We start from the raw sequence: 18,921 nt of genomic DNA, 5'->3' as shown, positions 1-18,921 counted from the left end.
GTGTGCAAGCCAGTGATCTGGCAATTAGAGCCACTGATTGGAAAATGGGCTGCTTACCCGCGACAAAGGAGGGCTTCTCTTCTCTGAGGCCTTAGACAAAGCAGGCTTCCAGGGCGGCTAATTACCTGATAGGTAGCAAAGCTATCACCTACTGGGCCTTTTAGCTCAGTTAATAAAGCAATTTGCCCAGCCTTTTGTCCTTCTCTTGTTGTGATTTCTTGGCCTACAATCATTTTACAAAATGAGAAAGTTACACAAACGCTGCTTAATCCAGAGTTCAGCACTTGGGCCCAGCTTCTGGCCAGGCCAGCAGCAAAGCATCTAGGAAAAGATGTGGGTCCCTGCTCCTGGGTTTGTAGACCCAACAGAGTATATGAATGATGGCACAGTTTACAGGTTGTCCTATGAAATAATTTAAATAAGATCATCTATATGGGGATTAGTAAAATGTAAGCTCTATTTAAGGATAGCAGTTATTTTCTTAGACCAGGTCATTGAAATTTACTGTGAATATTTACATATCAAAATGCACACACTGCAACAGCTAAGGTGTCCAATCATTCCAGTTTGCCATAACCAAGATCCCGGCCCCTGTCCTCATGGAGCTGGGAGTCTAACGGGGAGGAAAGAAAAGAAGCAAGTAAGCAAATAAAATAGTTACCCATGATAAGTGATATGTTGGAAGCAAAGAAAGAAGGGCCACAGCGTGGCCTGGGAAGGCTTCTCCAAGGCCTGACAAATGTAAAGTGTCCGGCCGTTTGAACAGATGTGTATGGGGGTGTGAGAGAGAGAAAAGTGGGAGTTCCAAGAAGATGCAGCAGCAAGTGCAAGTGTCCTGAGACAGGGCAGAGCTTGGTGTGTGAGATGTCAGAAGAAGCCTGGCATAGTTAGACTGTGTGTGTGTTTGTGTGTGCGTGTGTACACAAATGCACACTTGTTTGCCTCTGCTGGGGGCAGTGAGAGGAGATGGGGTCATGATTGAAGTAGTGAGCAAAGTCCAGACCATGCAGAACTCATAGACCATGATAGGAGTTAGAATTTTATTCAGAGTATAATAGAAAGCATTAAAGCGTTGGTCCTACTATTCCTTTCCCTAATTTCTCAAGTCAAATATATTGCTCATCACTTGTCAGTCATCCTCCTTTTGAAACAGATTCATTTTAGGTCTATATATCTGCCACTAAGTGCAGCTATAGCTGCTTTGCATAATTTTTTTAATTAATAAACATTATTGTGTTTTAGGATCACAGCAAAATTGAATGGAAACAACAGAGAGCTCCCATATGCCCCCTGTCCCCCACATATGCAGAAGCTCCCTCACTGTTGAAATCCCCCACCACAGTGGTACACTTGCTACAATAAATGAACCTACACTGACACATCATTAGCATCCAATGTCCATAGTTTACATTAGGCTTCACTCTTGGTGTTGGACAGTCTATGGATTTGTACAAGTGTGTAATGACATGTACTCATACCTGTAGTATTATACAGAATGGTTTCTCTGCCCTAAAAATCTTCTGTGCTGCACCTATTCATCCCTCGCTGAGCCTACCCCATAGAAAGCACTAATATTTTTAACTATCTCTACAGGTTTGCCTCTTACAGACTGTCACATATTTGGAAACATACAATATGTAGGTTTTTCAGATTGGCTTCTTTCATTTTGTAATATGCATTCAAGTTTCCTTCATGTCTTCTTATGGCTTGATAGTTCATTTCTCTTTTTTTTAGCTCATTTCTTTTTAGTGTTGAATAATATTTCATTGTCTGAATGTACCACCGTTTACTCATTCACCTACTGAAGGACATCTCAGTTAATTTCACATTTTGCCAATTCTGAATAAAGCTTCTATAAATATCCATGTGCAGGTTTTGTGTGAAAAGTTTCTACTCCCTCAGGTAAATGCCAAGGAGTTTAATTGGTGGATTGTATGATAAAAGTATGTTTTGTTTTGTAAGAAACAGCCAAACTGTCTTCCAAAGTGGCTGTACCATTTGCCTTCCCATCAGCAATGAATGAGAGTTCCTGTTGCTCCATATCCTCACCAGCATTTGGTATTGTCAGTGTTTTGGATTTGGGTCATTCTAATAGGTCTGTAGTAGTATTTCATTGTTGTTTTAATTTGCATTTCCCTGATGACATACTATGCAAAACATCTTTTCATAGCTTATTCCCCATCTATACCTTCTTTGGTGAGGTGTCTGTAAAGATCTTTGGGCCACTTTTTAATAGGGTTTTTTGTTGTCAAGTTTTAAGAGTCCTGTGTATATTTTGGACAGCAATCCTATATCACATATGTCTCTTGCAGATATTTTCTCCAAGCTCTCTTAACATTGTTTCTTGTAGGCAGAAAATTTTAATTTTAATGAAGTACAGCTTATCAGTTATTTCTTTCATGGATTGTGCCCTTGGTGTTGTACTTAAAAAGTCACCACCAAACCCAAGGTCGTCTAGATTTTTTCCTATGTTATCTCTAGGAGTTCCATAGTTTTGCATTTTACATTTAGGTCTGTGATCTATCTTGAGTGAAGGGTAAAAGATTTGCATGTAGATTGACTTTTTTTTTTTTTTTTTTTGCATGTGGATATATTGTCGTTCCAACACCATTATTGAAAAGAGTATCTTTACTCCATTGCAATGCCTTTGCTCATTTTGCAAAGATCAGCTAACTATATTTCCATGAGGCTACTTCTGGGCTCTCTGTTCTCTTCCATTGATCTAGTTTTTTTCTTTCACCAATACCATACTGTCTTGATTACTGTAGCTTAATAGTAAGTCTTAAAATTCAGATAGTGTCAGGTCTGTTTGTTCTTCTTCAGTATTGAGTTGGCTATTCTGGGTCTTTGGCCTCTCCATATAAATTTTGGTTTTGTTGTTTTCTTTTGTCTTTCTTCTTGTAGAGACAAAGTGTTGCTATGTTGTGCCTGAGCTGGTCTCAAACTCCTGGCCTCAAGCATTTTCCCATCTCAGCTTCCAAAAGTGCTGGAATTACAGGTGTGAGCCACTGTGCTCACCAGTTTATATAAACTTCATAATCAGATTTTCAATATCCACAAAATAAGTGTCTGGGATTTGATTGGGTATTACATTGAATCTTGAGTGATCAACTTGGGAAGAACTAACATCTTGACAATATTGGGTCTTCCTATCCATAAACTTGGAATATCTTCCCATTTATTATTATTTAATATCTTTCATCAGAGTTTTGTGGTTTTCCTCATATAGATTTTGTACATTTTTTAGATTTATACCTAAATGTTTTATTTTAAATTGAAATAATATGTTTTTTATTTTAAATTTCATTTGTTCATTTAGAAAAGTGACTGACTTTTGTATATTAACCTTGTATCTTGTAACCTTGCTATAATTAGTTCCAGGCATTCTTTTGTTGATTCTTTCACATTTTGTACATAGACAAGTCATATCATCTATGAACAAAGGCAGTTTTATTTCTTTCTTCCCAATCTGTATGCCTTTTATTTTATTTTCTAGTCTTACTGCATTAGCCAGGATGTATATCAAAAAGGAGTGCTATGAGGGGATATCCTTGCCTTGTTCCTGATCTTAGTGGGAAAGCTTTGAGTTTCTCGCTATTAATCATGAGGTTAGCTGTAGCTTTTTTTTAGATGTTCTTTATCAAGTTGAGGAAGTTCCCCACTTTTCCTAGTTTGCTGAAAGATTTTATTACGAATGGGTATTGAACTCTGTCAAATGCATTTTCTGCATCTATTGATAGCATAAACTTTTTTCTTCACCCTGTTGATGTAATGAATTACACTAATTGATTTTTGAATGTTAAACCAGTGCCATATATATAGAATAAATCTCACTTAGCTGTGGTATATAATTTTTGTATGTTGTTGAATTCAATTTTCTAATATTTTGAGAATTTTTACATCTACATTCAGAGATATTGGTTTATAGTTTTCTTGTAATACTTTTTCTGGTTTTGGTTTTAGGGTGATACTGGCCTTATAGAGTTAGTTAAGAAGTAGTTACTCTGTGTCTATCTTGTAAAAGAGGTTGTAGAGAATTGGCCTAATTTCATCCTTAAATGTTTGTTAGAATTCACCAATGAGTGTATCTGGGCCTAGTGCTTTCTGTTTTGGAAGGTAATTAATTATTTATCCAATTTCTTTAATAGACATGGGCCTATTCAGATAGTCTACTTCCTCTTGTGTGGTTGTGTCTTTCAAGGTATTGGTCTCTTTCATCTAGATTATCAAATCTGTGGACATAGACTTGTTCATAATATTTCTTTGTTATCATTTCCATGTCCTTGGGATGTATAATGATGTTCTTTCTTTCATTTCTGATATAAGCAATTTGTGTCTTCTTTCTTTTTCTTAGGCCAGGTGGAGACTTATGAATCTTATTAATCTTTTCAAAGAATCAGCTTTCAGTTTCATTGATTTTCTTAATTGATTTCCTGCTTTCAATTTTATTACTTTCAGCTCTAGTTTTTATTATTTCTTTTCTTCCATTTACTTTAGATTAGATTTCTCCTTTTTTCTAGTTTCCTAAAGTAGAAATTTAGATTATTGATTTTCAATCTTATTTTTAAAACATGCATCAATGCTATAAATTTCCCTCTAAGCACTGCTTTCACTGCATCCCACAAATTTCGACAAGATGTATTTCCATTTTCATTTATTTCAAAATAATTCTTAACTTCCCTTAAGATTTCTTCTGTGATCCAATGCTATTTTAGAAGTATGTTGTTTAATCTTCAGGTATTTGGGGATTTTGCAGCTATCTTTCTGTTATTTATTCCTAACTGTGCTCTGAGAGCACATCATACAAGGCACAATTGTATGATTTCTATTGTTTAAATTTATTAAGGCATATTTTATAGCCCAAAATGTGGTCTACCTTGGTGAATGTTACATATGAGTTTGAGAAGAATGTGTATTGTGCTATTGCCAGATAAAATTGTCTATATATGTCAATTACATCCTCTTGATTGATGGTGCTGTTGAGTTCAAGTTCAACCATGTTCTTGCTGATTTTCTGCCTTCTGGAGTTGTTCATTTCTAATGGGGGGGTGTTAAAGTCTCCAGTTACAATGGTGGATTTATCTATATCTCCTTGAGGCTCTATTGGTTTGTGCCTCATGTAGTTCAAAACTCTGTTGTTAGGTACCTCTGTATTAACAATTATTATATCTTCTTAGAGTATTGACCTCTTTATCATTATATAATGCCTCTCTTTATTCCTGATACTTTCATTGCTTTGAAGTCTGCTCTGTCTGAAATTATTATATAGCTACTCCAGCTTTCTTTTGATTGGCGTTAGCATGAGCTACCTTTCTCTACTCTTTTCCCTTTATCCTATATGTCTTTATATTTAAAGTGGGTTTCTTTTGGACAGCATATAGTTGAGTCTTCTTTTCTCATCCACTCTGATAATCATTGTCTCTTAATTGGTATATTTAGACCATTGACATTTAAAGTAATTATTGACATAATTGAATTAATATCTGTTATATTTGTTACTATTTCCTATTTGTTGTCCTTAGTTTTTTGTTCCTAATTTGGTCTTCTACACTTTTTCTGACTTTTGAGGCTTTAATTGAGCACCTTATAGAATTTCAGTCTCTCGCCATTCTTAACATGTCAGTTACACTTATTTTTAAGAGTGCAACATACGTTCACAATGAATCCAAGTCTACTTTTCAATAACACTATATCTCTTCACTGTTAGTGCAACTACCTTGTAATGACAAAATATTCCAAATTCCTCCCTCCTGACCCTGTATCATTGAAGTCATTAGTTTCAGCTATGCGTATGTGTGTGTGTGTGTGCCTGTGTGTATGTAATCAAATACATTGTTGCTGTTATTATTTTAAACAAATTCTTATCTGTTAACACAATTTGAAATAAGAAAAATAGAAGTTTTCATTTTAATTTCAATGATTTATTCTCTGATGCTCTTTATGTAGAGCTGAACTTCTGCTACATTATCATTTTCCTTCTCTCTGAAGAACTTCTTTCAACATTTCTTTCAAGGCAGGTCTACTGACACCAAAATTTCTCAATTTTTGTTTGAGAAAGTATTTATCTCTCACTTTTAAAGGATAATTTTGCAGGGTACATAATTCTAGATTGGTGGGTTTTTTTCTGTTATGCTTTCACTCTACTCTCTTCCAGTTTGTATGGTTCCTGAGGAGACATTGGATGTGATTCTTACTTTGCTGCTGTATAAGTAAGGTGTTTCTTCCCTCTGGTTTCTTCAATAATTTTTCTAATTTTTGACTTTCAGAAGTTTGAATGTATGTTGAGGTGTTGAGCTTTTTGGCATTTTTCCTGTTTGGTGTTCTCTGACCTTCCTGGATTTATGTTTTGATGTCTGACGTTAATTTGGGAAGATTCTCCATTATTGCTCTAATATTGCTTCTGTTCTCTTCTCTTTTCTTCTTCTGGTATTGTCATTATGCATGTGTTATTTACACCTTTTGTAGTTGTCTCATAGTTCTTGGACATTCTTTTATGGGTTTTTTTTTTTTCAGTCTTTTTTTCTCTTTGCTTTTCAGCTTTGAAAGTTTCTGATGTCATATCCTCAAGCTCAGATATTCTTTACTCAGTCATGTCTGGTCTACTAATGAGCCCATCAAAGGCATTCTTATTTCTGTTAGAGTGTTTTTTATCTCTAGAATTTTTTATTACTTCTTAGAATTCCCATCTCAATGCTTACTTTGTCCGTCTCTTTTTGCATGTTGTCTACTTTTTTCATTAAAGCCCTTAGGATAGGCTTAATATCAATTATAGTTTTTTAAAAATTCTGTTCTGATCATCTCAACATTCCTGCCATATATGATCTGGTTTTGATGCTTGTTTAATCTCTTCAAACTGTGCTTTTTCTACTTTTTGTATGCCTGTAATTTCTCGTTAAAAGGTGAACATAATGTACTGGGTAAAAGGAACTATGATAAATAGCCCTTTAGTAATGTGGTGGTAAGCTGTGTGGGGAGAAAAAGTGTTCTATAATCCTGTGATTAGGTCTCAGTCTTTTACTATGAATTTCACTAGTGCTGCTAAGTTATTTTCCCCTCTTAGGTGGGACAGAATTCCTAGAGGTAGGTGGATTTGGGTATTTCCCTTTCCCCACATGGAAGGCTAGAGCCAGCTGGAATTGGATATTTTCCTTTCCCCAGATTGGTTCGGTTCTTCTGAGGACAGAACTTGCTAAGAACAATCAAAATGGCAAAATGGGTCCTTTTCCACATACTCTGATAGAAGCACGGGAATATTTTTTTCCTGTATTTACCATGAATTTACTATGAGAACCTGGCAAACTTCCTGGAGGTAAAACTCACAAACGTGTGGTAGCTCCCTATAACTGGATCCCCCCGGGAGTTTTTAACTCTCAGACTTGTCCACACCAAGCATCCAGAAATCTGTCAATTCCAGTTTAGGTTTTCCTTCTCTGGCACTGGTTCCCACTGAGGTTTCTGCTAATGGATTTCTGCTGTGATAAATTGTGATTCTCTGTATCCACCTGTTCATCTCTCCAATTTTGGGGACAGTGGTTTGCTCTGTGATCTCTTTTCCCCCCGACACGTTTAACAAGTGTTGTTGACATTTCCTTGTTTTCATTCTTTTACTTGTTGTTAGGACAGAGCAGCAATTTTTAAGCTCCTTACATGCTGAATTAAAAGCCAGAAATCCGTAATTTTTTTCTCTGTTTTTAATCATCATTCAAGACTAAATATTTATGGTTAATTTCATTACAATGTCTTCTTTAATAATTGAGCTACTTATAAGTGTTTTAATATCTAAACATATGATAAGGAAAAACTTGTCTATCTTTTTTTCCTTTTTTCCATTATGGTAATGAACAAAATGTGGATTATTTGAAATATACTGAGACTAGCCCTGTAGTCTGGTAAATGGTAATATTCTATATGTAGTTGAAAGTGTTTTGCATTCTTTAATCACTTCAGGCACACATCTATAAACACCAGTTTATAGAGTTTCATTATTCACAAGTTTCATTATTCAAATTTCCTATGTCCATATTAACTTTTTGTCTCCTTGATTTATCATTTTCAGAGAGCTATGCTAAACATTTCTCACTACAATTATGAATTTGCCTATGTCTTCTGTCAATTTTTTAATATATACTTTGGGGCTTTGTAAGAGGGGACACATAGGTTCAGAATTGTCCTGCTGGCACATTTTGCCTTCCAACTTTACATAATGAGCCTTTCCTAATAATTTCTCTACTTTATCTGATATTGCTACAGTATTTCTTTTAGTTCAATATTTGCCTGGTTTGTCTTTTTACATTCTTTACTTTCAGTAACTGGTTTTCTTTAGTCTTAGGTGGGTCACTTGCAAATAATATATACGTGGCCAGGCACAGTGGCTCACACCTGTAATCCCAGAACTTTGGGAGGCTGAGGTGAGTGGATCACTTGCTCTCAAGAGTTTGAGACCAGCCTTGTCTTTTGGTGAGACCTCATCTCCACACAAAATACAAAAATTAACCGGGCATGGTGGTACGCACCTGTAGTCCCTGTTACTCAGGAGGCTGAGGTGGGAGGATGGCTTGAGCCTGGGAGGGAAAGGTTGCAGTAAGGTAAGATCGCACGTCTGTATTCCAGCCTGGGTGACAGAGTGAGACCTTGTCTTCAAAATAATAATAATAATATGTGGATTTTTTTTAAAAACTTTGTCCTTATTTAATCTAAATAAATGTATTTTCAGAATGACTTCTGATATATTTTAGCCTGTGTCTGATCCTCCCTACTCACTTTGTATTGTGTGATATTTTCCTTACATCCTCTCCCTTCTGTCTTTTATTTAACTCTACTGATTTAGAAGTTATTTGTTCTATTCTATTCTTCCAGTGCCAACCCATACATTTTTAACATGCAAACTTGTCTTAAATGCTAAGATTTATCATTGTTATTATCTTCCTGTCAAGCAATATAAGAACTCTAGAACTCCTAACTCTCCCCTTTCTTTAGTAACTGATATTTTAGTTTCATTTTTTTGAATTCTCCTAAACCATAGACATTATTATGTCTATATTCTCTGTGCTGGTTTGGATTTCTTTAACATCTTTATCTATTTCTTTGCTTGGTGTTGCTTCTTCCATTCTATTTCTTCTCCCTACATTCCAATTTCTGCTTATATCCTTTGGTAATTCTTTTAGTGAGTGTCTCTGAGAAGTAAGCTCTCTTCATTTGTTTTAGGGTGTCTATATTTAACCTCCACCCTTTTATAATTGTTTAGTTGTGTGAAAGAAAAGAAAGAAAAGTTTAACCTGACAATCAGTTCCCTCAACACTTTGAAAATATTATATCTGGCCTCCCCGCATGTACTGGTGCTAAATAAAAGTCTGCTGTCAGTCTGATTCTTGTTCCTTTGAAGGCCACTTGTCTCTTCTGTCTAATAGTTTTTCAGATTTTTCCCTTTGTCTTTGGTGTTCTGTGCTTTTACCAGGATGTGCCTTGGTCAAGATACTTTGTTATTGATTGATTCATTCATTCATTTCTCTATTGAGAAGAAGGGCTCTGTGATCCATCAGTCCGAAAACACATCTTTCCTCAATTTTGTCTTTATCTCTTTGACTCATCCTCTCTCCCATCACCATTTTTTTTTTTTTTTTTTTTTTTTTTTTTTTTTTTTTTTTTTTTTTTTTTGAGACGGAGTCTTGCTCTGTCGCCCAGGCTGGAGTGCAGTGGCTCACTGCAAGCTCCACCTCCCGGGTTCACGCCATTCTCCTGCCTCAGCCTCTCCGAGTAGCTGGGACTACAGGCGCCCACCACCGCGCCCGGCTTATTTTTTTTTTATACATTTAGTAGAGACAGGGTTTCACCATGGTCTCGATCTCCTGACCTCGTGATCCACCCGCCTTGGCCTCCCAAAGTGCTGGGATTACAAGCGTGAGCCACCGCGCCCGGCCTCCCATCACCATTTTTCTGTTCTTTTGGAAGCCCTATCACACTTATGTTGGATTCACTCATTCTGTCATCCATGTGTCTCAGTTGCCTTTCCATATGTCCCATGTCTTTATTTCTCCCTGATGTTCCCAGGATAGTTTCTTCAAGCATATCTTCCTATTCATAATTCCTCTCTTCCCTTGTGTAATTTGGTGTTGGTCCTATCTATTGAGATTTTAATGATTGTGAGTAGATAGATAAATACATAAGGAGATAGATAATTTAGAATAATAAATACTCAAATGCTCCTTGTTTCTTTTTCAAATCTGCTCTTTTTTTTTTTTTTTTTTTTTTTTTTTTTTTTGCGACCGAGTCTCACTCTGTCACCCGGGCTGGAGAGCAGTGGCGTGATCTCAGCTCACTGCAACCTCCGCCTCTCAGGTTCAAGCAATTCTCCTGCCTCAGCCTTCTGAGTAGCTGGGATTGCGGGCATGCACCATCACACCCGGCTAAGCTTTTTTGTATTTTTAATAGAGATGGGTTTCACCATGTTGGCCAAGCTGGTGACCTCAGGTGATCCACCCACCTTGGCTTCCCAAAGTGTTGGGATTACCTACATGAGCCACCACATGCAGCCTCAAACCTGCTTTTTATAGCATCCTCTTTGTTATTACATTTTCTTGTACTTTTTTAAATCTTTTTAATCCTCTTAAATATCACTTTTAAAAAATCTCCTTCAGACTACTCTATGTGTTTGAGTTTTCCTGGTACTAATTTTTCACTAATCGCTCCTGCTGCTGGTCCTCCCCTGGCTGATTTGTTTCCTATGCTTCTCTGTAATTCTGCTTGTGAGCTTGTCTTCAGCAGAGCTGACTGTTCCGAGGGATTCTAGTGTACCCTGAGTTACAGTACAATCCACAATGAGGGCTTTCTGGCTTCCTACTTTGCAGTTCAAGAGACTTCTATTGTCCTGGGCCAGTTCTTACATTACCGTCTTATTTGTGGTTCCCACACTACAGAAGAATAGGGCATCTGTACTCTACATCCATGCATAGGGCAGGATAAGGTTTTGAGTTCTTTGGGGGAGATTTTCTTCTCTTTTTATGATCCTTTGCCACTTTTTTTTTTTTTTGAGACGGAGTCTTACTCTGTCACCCCGGTTGAAGTGCAGTGGATCAATCTCAGTTCCCTGCAACCTCCGCCTTCTGGGTTCAAGCAATTCTCCCGCCTCAGCCTCCTGAGTAGCTGGTACTACAGGAGTGTGCCACTATGCCTGGCTACTTTTTGTATTTTTAGTACAGACGGGGTTTCACCATGTTGGCCAGGCTGGTCTCGAACTGCTGACCTCGTGATCCACCTGCCTCAGCCTCTCAAAGTGCTGGGATTACAGGTGTGAGCCACCATGCCCAACCAATCCTTTGCCACTCTTAAAGCCCCATATTGCGGAGTTTCTGCCTGCTGCTCTCGGCTGGAGGTAGGGGTGAATTATATCAGTCTATGTGATCCAGGAGCACTTTACAGAGTGAGGGGGAGGAGGGCTTGTTTCTGAGCCCTTTGCTTTGTGGCAGATCTGGTTGCCCATGGTGCTAGGACCCCAGACCCCAGCCTCAGGATGTGTGTCTGCTCTGGCCCTGAGGCTGGGGTCTGAGGTCTTAACACCAGCCTGCTACTCTTAACGTCAGCTTCTCACAAGGCCCTGCTTGAACCTCTGTCTTCTGTCTTTGTTTCTGAATCCCGGGGATATTCCTTCTTTTGTTCACACTGGGAAAATTTTTATAATTGTGTTTATTATTTTATTATATTTTATTCACAATTCTATGCATTTGTATTGAGAGAGGGGAAATGCTACACCAGCTCAGGCAACCATGCCACTGAAAGTCCTCCATGATCTACTATTTCTTTAGTGAAATATTTAAATTGATACATCACATGCAAAATCATTAAAAAGGTACAGGTCATAAGGTGCAGCATGATTTACAGCTCAAAGAATCCTCATTTAAGTCAACACACCTGTATAACTAGCACCCAGACTAAGAAGTAGAAAGCTATCAGCACCCTAGAAGCCACATTTGTACCCTACTTTACTCAACCCCCTCAAAATAATTGTTACCCTGCCCACTGACCCCCCAGAGTAGCTTTGCCTATTCTTCATTTTTATAAAATGGAAACATACAATATGTTCTTTTTTGCATCTCACTTCATTTACTCAACATTGTTGATATGGCTTGGCTCTGTGTCGCCACCCAAACCTTATCTCAAATTGTAATCCCCACGTGTCAGGGGAGGGGCCTGCTGGGAGGTGATTGAATCATGGGGTGGGCTTCCCCTTTGCTGTTCTCATGATAGTGACTGAGTTCTCATGAGATCCGGTTGTCTGAAAAGTGTGTGGCACTTCCCCCTTCGCCTCCTCTCTCTCTCTCCTGCCACCATGTAAAGAAAGTGCTTGCTTCCCTTTCACCTTCTGCCATGATTGTAAGTTTCCTGAGGCCTCCCAGTCATCCTTCCTGTTAAGCCTGAAGAACTGTGAATCAATTAAGCCTCTTTTCTTCATAAATTACCCAGTCTCAGGTAGTTCTTTATAGCAGTGTGAGAATGGACTAATACAATTGTGTGTTGAGATTCATTCAAACTCTTATGTGTAGTTGTAGATCATTCATTTTATTACTGTGTAGTATTACATTATGTGAATAGACCATGATTTATGTATCCATTCTAGTACTGATGGACAGTGGATGGCTATTACAAATACTGCTGCTATAAATATTTGGTGACCATATGGGCTCATTGATGTTGGGTGTGTACCTTGAAGTGGAATTGCTGGCTCATAGGTAAGTGCATGTCCAGATATACTTGTTTAGATCCCTCTTGCCTTCTCGTACTTGTCTATCTCCCCAGCTATACTTAAGGATCTTGAAGGTCAGGTCTCTGTCAGTGGGTGCTTAATAAATGCTTGCTGAATAAATAAAGGCATCAATGAGCCCAGGGGGCAGATCCAGGCCTGTCTATCAATCTCACCCTACCCCTGCCTGCTCCCCCACACCTGGGGAGTCAGATGCAGAAGGGGGATGATGTCTGGAGGGTAACCAGCCCTACATGTGAGGAGGACAGGGTTGGGGGATTGGGGAGTGGTGCCAGGGGTAGGCACTTGAGCAGCTGAGCAGACCCAGCCTGGCACTGGCTGCTGGTGTCTCCAGCCTTGGACACATTCCCAATGCAGAGCCCCTCACCTTCTCATCGGGCCACAATATCTTTTGATATAGCCAAAACGTGTGACCTTCAGCCACGCCACAGCAGTCTTGGCCGCCAGAAAATCCAACTGGACATGTACCTTTGCTTAACGCAGGATGTCAGGGAGCCTAGAGAGGAAGTTTTTGTTCCCAGTCTCCTGTCGTTTTCAGAAATGTCGAAAACGCTGACAGGTCTGGGAGAGGAAGCAATTCCCCTTTGAGCTAATCAATATAAGAGCCTCAAGGTGCCTCACGCCTGTGTCAAACATGGGGCTTTCAGCATCAAAGTGCTTGCAAGACTAGGTGAGTTCTTTTTTTTTTTTTTTTTTTTTTGTCTTTTTGGTCTGTCAGGTTATAAGGACACTGTACCTTCAATACATACCAAAGTCACAATGTGTCTGGTTCCTGATCTCCTGCCATGTTCTCAAGAAAGTGTGTGTGTGTGTGTGAGAGAGACAGAGAGAGAGAGAGAAGGAGAGAGGGAGGAAATGGGGAGGAGAGAAGAGGAGACAGGCAAGGTAAAGAGGAGAATAGAAGGAGACAGAAAAGAAAGACAGACATGGAAACGAAATAGAGCAGGAGAGAGAAGTGGTAAGAGAAGGGAGAAGAAAAAGACAAGAAGAAAAAAGTGAAGTCATGAGAACAGAGAGACAGGAGACAAGGAACAAAAAAGTTAGCAAAATGGCCAGAGAAAAGAAAAAAAGATTGAGAAATAAAAGAGAAGCAAAGAAAAAGAGAGAGAGAAAGGAGTGAGGAAATGAAATAGGCAAGCGATTCTCAAGACAGAAAATGGGAAGGGGAAGAAAAGACTGAGAATGAGAGAAAGATAAAAAGAATAAAAAGATGAAACAGAAGGGAAATGCCTCAAGGGCCCTGCCCAAGGGACTCAGAGACCCATGTTTTCTCATGACCCTTCATGATGGCAGTTGTCAGGCAGACCCCAAGAAACCCTGAGACCAAACAGCAAGGGGAAGTAGCCAGGCTCCAGTGAATTTACCTTCTCTGCCCTTCAGCGTGGAATTGGGATGACCTGAAATGTGGCTGAATATTCATCCCAAGCTCCCCAGCAGCCCCAGAGAGGAGCTGAAGCAGCAGCTCAGCAGCAAAGAACGCTTGGGTCTTTGCCTTTCTATGGAACTGAGAGTGTCTTCAGGTTGGCTGGGTTCACACCCTCCTGGGTGCCAGGACCCCACTCTGTCCATATGAGCCTCTCTGCTTTCATTCCCTGGGCCCACCTGAAACCACAGGGTCCTCAGAGTGAAGGAGGCCTCTCAACTTCCAGGAGATCTAGTGCTGTCTGTATTTTGCCATGTGTGAACTTCAAATGATTTCAGGGACATATTATGTTCCCATTTGAAAGACACTTCGGTATGGCATCCCTATTACCTAAGTCCTTAGTGCATTGTATGAAGCACAGTGGACAATCATTATGCATAAATACCAACCAAACTGAGCATTGAAAAGTAAAGAGAAATCTGATTCATTGTTTTCTACTTTTTAAAATAATATTTGTACTCCATAACATTTGGGAAAATAAGTTCAAAAACTTGTTTAGAAAAATAAGAAGAATCATACCATAGACTAACACAATGGGAATTCAAAAGAAGAAAAAAAAGATCAAAAAAATCGATAAGAATGCTCTGGGTCTCTGTTCCAACATGGCCGAATAGGAACAGCTCCAGTCTGCATCGCCCAGCGTGATCGATGCAGAAGACAGGTGATTTCTGCATTTCCAACTGAGGTAACTGGTTCATCCTACTGGGACTGGTTGGACAGTGGTACAGCCCATGGAGGGCGAGCTGAAGCAAGGTGGAGCATCGCCTCCCCTGGGAAGTACAAAAGATCGGGGGATTTCTCTTTCCTAGCCAAGGGAAGCCGTGACAGACTGTACCTGGAAAAACAGGACACTCCCACCCAAATACTGTGCTTTTCCCAAGGTCTTAGCAACTGGTAGACAAGGAGATTCTCTCCCATGCCTGGCTCGGCGGGTCCCATGCCCACGGAGCCTTGCTCACCGCTAGCGCAGCATTCTGAGATGGAACTGTGAGGCGGCAGCCTCACTGGGGGAGGGGCGTCCACCATTGCTGAGGCTTGAGTAGGTAAACAAAGTGGCTGGGAAGCTCGAACTGGGAGGAGCCCACCACAGCCCAGCAAGGCCTACTGCTTCTAGACTCCACCTCTGTGGGCAGGGCATAGCTGAACAAAAGGCAGCAGACAAGTTCTGAAGACATAAACATCCCTGTCTGACAGCTTTGAAGAGAGCAGTGGTTCTCCCAGCATGGCATTTGAGCTCAGAGAATGGACAGACTGCCTCCTCAAGTGGGTCCCTGACCGCCCACTGTGTAGCCTAACTGGGAGATACCTCCCAGTAGGGGCCGACAGACACCTCATATAGGTGGGTGCCCCTCTGGGACAAAGCTTCCAGAGGAAGGATAAAGGCAGCAATACTTGCTGTTCTGCAGTATTTGCTGTTCTGCAGCCTCTGCTGCTCCCAGGCAAACAGGGTCTGGAGTGGACCTCCAGCAAACTCCAAAAGACCTGTAGCTGAGGGACATGACTGTTAGAAGGAAAACTAACAAACAGAAAGGAATAGCATCAACATCAACAAAAAAGACATATACACCAAAACCCCATCTGTAGGTCACCAACATCAAAGACCAAAGGTAGATAAAACCACAAAGATGGGGAGAAACCAGAACAGAAAAGCTGAAAATTCTAAAAATCAGAGCATTTCTTCTCCTCCAAAGGATTGCAACTCCTCACCAGCAACGGAACAGAGCTGGACAGAGAATGACTTTGACGAGTTGACAGAAGTAGGCTTCAGAAGATTGGTAATAACAAACTTCTCTGAGCTAAAGGAACATGTTCGAACCCATTGCAAAGAAGCGAAAAACCTTGAATAAAGGTTAGACGAATGGCTAACTAGAAGAAACAGTGTAGAGAAGGCCTTAAATGACCTGATGGAGCTGAAAATCATGGCATAAGAACTTCATGACACATGTACAAGCTTCAATAGCTGACCCGATCAAGTGGAAGAAAGGGTATCAGAGATTGAATTAATGAAATAAAGTGAAATTAATGAAATAAAGTGAGAAGACAAGGTTAGAGAAAAAAGAAAGAATCCAAGAAATATGGGACTATATGAAAAGACCAAATCTACATTTGACTGGTGTACCTGAAAGTGACGGGGAGAATGGAACCAAGTTGGAAAATGCTCTTCAGGATATTATCCAGGAGAACTTCCCCAACCTAGCAAGGCAGGCCAACATTCAAATTCAGGAAGTACAGAGAACACCACAAAGATACTCCTTGAGGAGAGCAACCCCAAGATACATAATTGTCAGATTCACCAAGGTCGAAGTGAAGGAAAAAATATTAAGGGCAGCCAGAGAGAAAAGTCAAGTTACCCACAAAGGGAAGCCCATCAGACTAACCGTGGACCTCTCGGCAGAAACCCTACAAGCCAGAAGAGAGTGGGGGCCAATATTCAACATTCTTAAAGAAAAGAATTTTCAACCCAGAATTTTATATCCAGCTTCATAAGTGAAGGAGAAATAAAATCCTTTTCAGACAAGCAAATGCTGAGAGATTTTGTCACCACCAGGCCTGTCCTACAAGAGCTCCTGAAGGAAGCACTAAACATGGAAAGAAACAACCAGTACCAGCCACTGCAAATACATGCCAAATTGTAAAGACCATCGATGCTAGGAAGAAACTGCATCAATTAACAGGCAAAATAACCAGCTAACATCATAATGACAGGATCAAATTCACACATAACAATATTAACCTTAAATGTAAATGGGCTAAATGCCCCAGTTAAAAGACACAGACTGGCAAATTGGATAAAGTGTCAAGACCCATCAGTGTGCTGTATTCAGAAGACCCATCTCACATGCAGAGACACACATAGGCTCAAAATAAAGGGATGGAGGACGGTCTACTAAGGAAAGCAAAAAAATAGCAGGGGTTGCAATCCTAGTCTCTGATAAAACAGACTTTAAACCAACAAAGATCAGAAGAGACAAAGAAGGCCATTACGTAATGGTAAAGGGATTAATTCAATGAGAAGAACTAACTATCCTAAATATATATGCATCCAATACAGGAGCACCCAGATTCATAAAGCAAGTCCTTGGAGACCTACAAAGAGACTTAGACTCCCACACAATAATAATGGGAGACTTTAACACCCCACTGTCAATATTAGACAAATCAGTGAGACAGAAGGTTAACAAGGATATCCAGGACTTGAACTCAGTTCTGCACCAAGCAGACCCAGTAGACATCTACAAAACTCTCCACCCCAAATCAACAGAATATACATTCTTCTCAGCACCACATTGCACTTCAAACAACCCCATCAAAAAGTGGGCAAAGGATATGAACAGACACATCTCAAAAGAAGACATCTAGGCAGCCAACAAACACACGAAAAAATGCTCATCATCACTGGTCATTAGACAAATGCAAATCAAAACCACAGTGAGATACCATCTCACGGCAGTTAGAATGGCAATCATGAAAAAGTCAGGAAACAACAGATGCTGGAGACGATGTGGAGAAATAGGAACATTTTTACACTGTTGGTGGGAGTGTAAATTAGTTCAACCATGGTAGAAGACAGTGTGGCAATCCCTCAAGGATCTAGAACTAGAAATACCATTTGACCCAGCAATCTCGTTACTGGCTATATACCCAAAGGATTATAAATCATGCTACTATAAAGACACATGCACATGCATGTTTATTGTGGCACTATTCACAATAGCAAAGACTTGGAACCAACCTAAAAGGCCATCAATGATAGACTGGATTAAGAAAATGTGGCACATATACACCATGGAATACTATGCAGCCATAAAAAAGGATGAGTTCATGTCCTTCACAGGGACATGGATGAAACCGGAAGCCATCATTCTAAGCAAACTATCACAAGGACAGAAAACCAAACACTGCATGTTCTCATTCATAGGTGGAAATTGGACAATGAGATCACTTGGACACAGGGTGGGGAACATCACATACTGGGGTCTGTCGGGAGTGGGGGACTGGGGGAGGGATAGCATGAGGAGAAATAATGTAAATGACAAGTTGATGAGTGCAGCAAACCAACGTGGCACATGTATACCTATGTATCAAATCTGCACGTTGTGCGCATGTACCCTAGTACTTAAAGTATAATAAAAAATAAAAATAAAAGTAATTCAGAGGAAAATGGAATCAGCTTTAAAAAAAAAAAAAAAGAATGCTTTGGCATGAGAAACAAAATCTCACTTGGAACTTTCTAGAGGCCTGGGAAAAGGAATAAAAATAAAATTAATTAATTAAAAAATAAGTTGCAAAACCCTTTTCAGAAAATTTTCTTAATGTTGGCCAAATATCTCCTTACTCTCCATTTTGAAATAAATATATCAATTGGGACTTCACTTAGAGACTAAAGATTGAATTTATGAACAATGCCTTCAAAGGAGCAACATTCATAGTACTGTTTTAAAATGGCATCACTTCAGTAAAGACCATTCTGCAAAAATACATCCTTATGTGGTCTAATTCTGTTCCTTGCAAGTATTTGCTAGAGTGCTTTTTCTTGTTGCTTTGTTTTTAGTTGCTAAATAATCTTAGTTTTGCGATTTTGGGAGAGAGACTGAAGATAAACTGTTAAGAAACAGTGAGAAAGACACATATTTGTACCTAAGAGTAAAATCTTACTTAAGGATTTAAAATATATTTTATAGTCCAGGTGCAGTGGCTTATGTGTGTAATCCCAGCACTTCATGAGACCGAGGTGGGAGGATTG

Source organism: Symphalangus syndactylus, chromosome 18, assembly GCF_028878055.3.
Source record: "Symphalangus syndactylus isolate Jambi chromosome 18, NHGRI_mSymSyn1-v2.1_pri, whole genome shotgun sequence".
In the NCBI taxonomy this organism is placed as follows: Eukaryota; Metazoa; Chordata; class Mammalia; order Primates; family Hylobatidae; genus Symphalangus; species Symphalangus syndactylus.
This window is presented reverse-complemented; position numbering follows the sequence as displayed.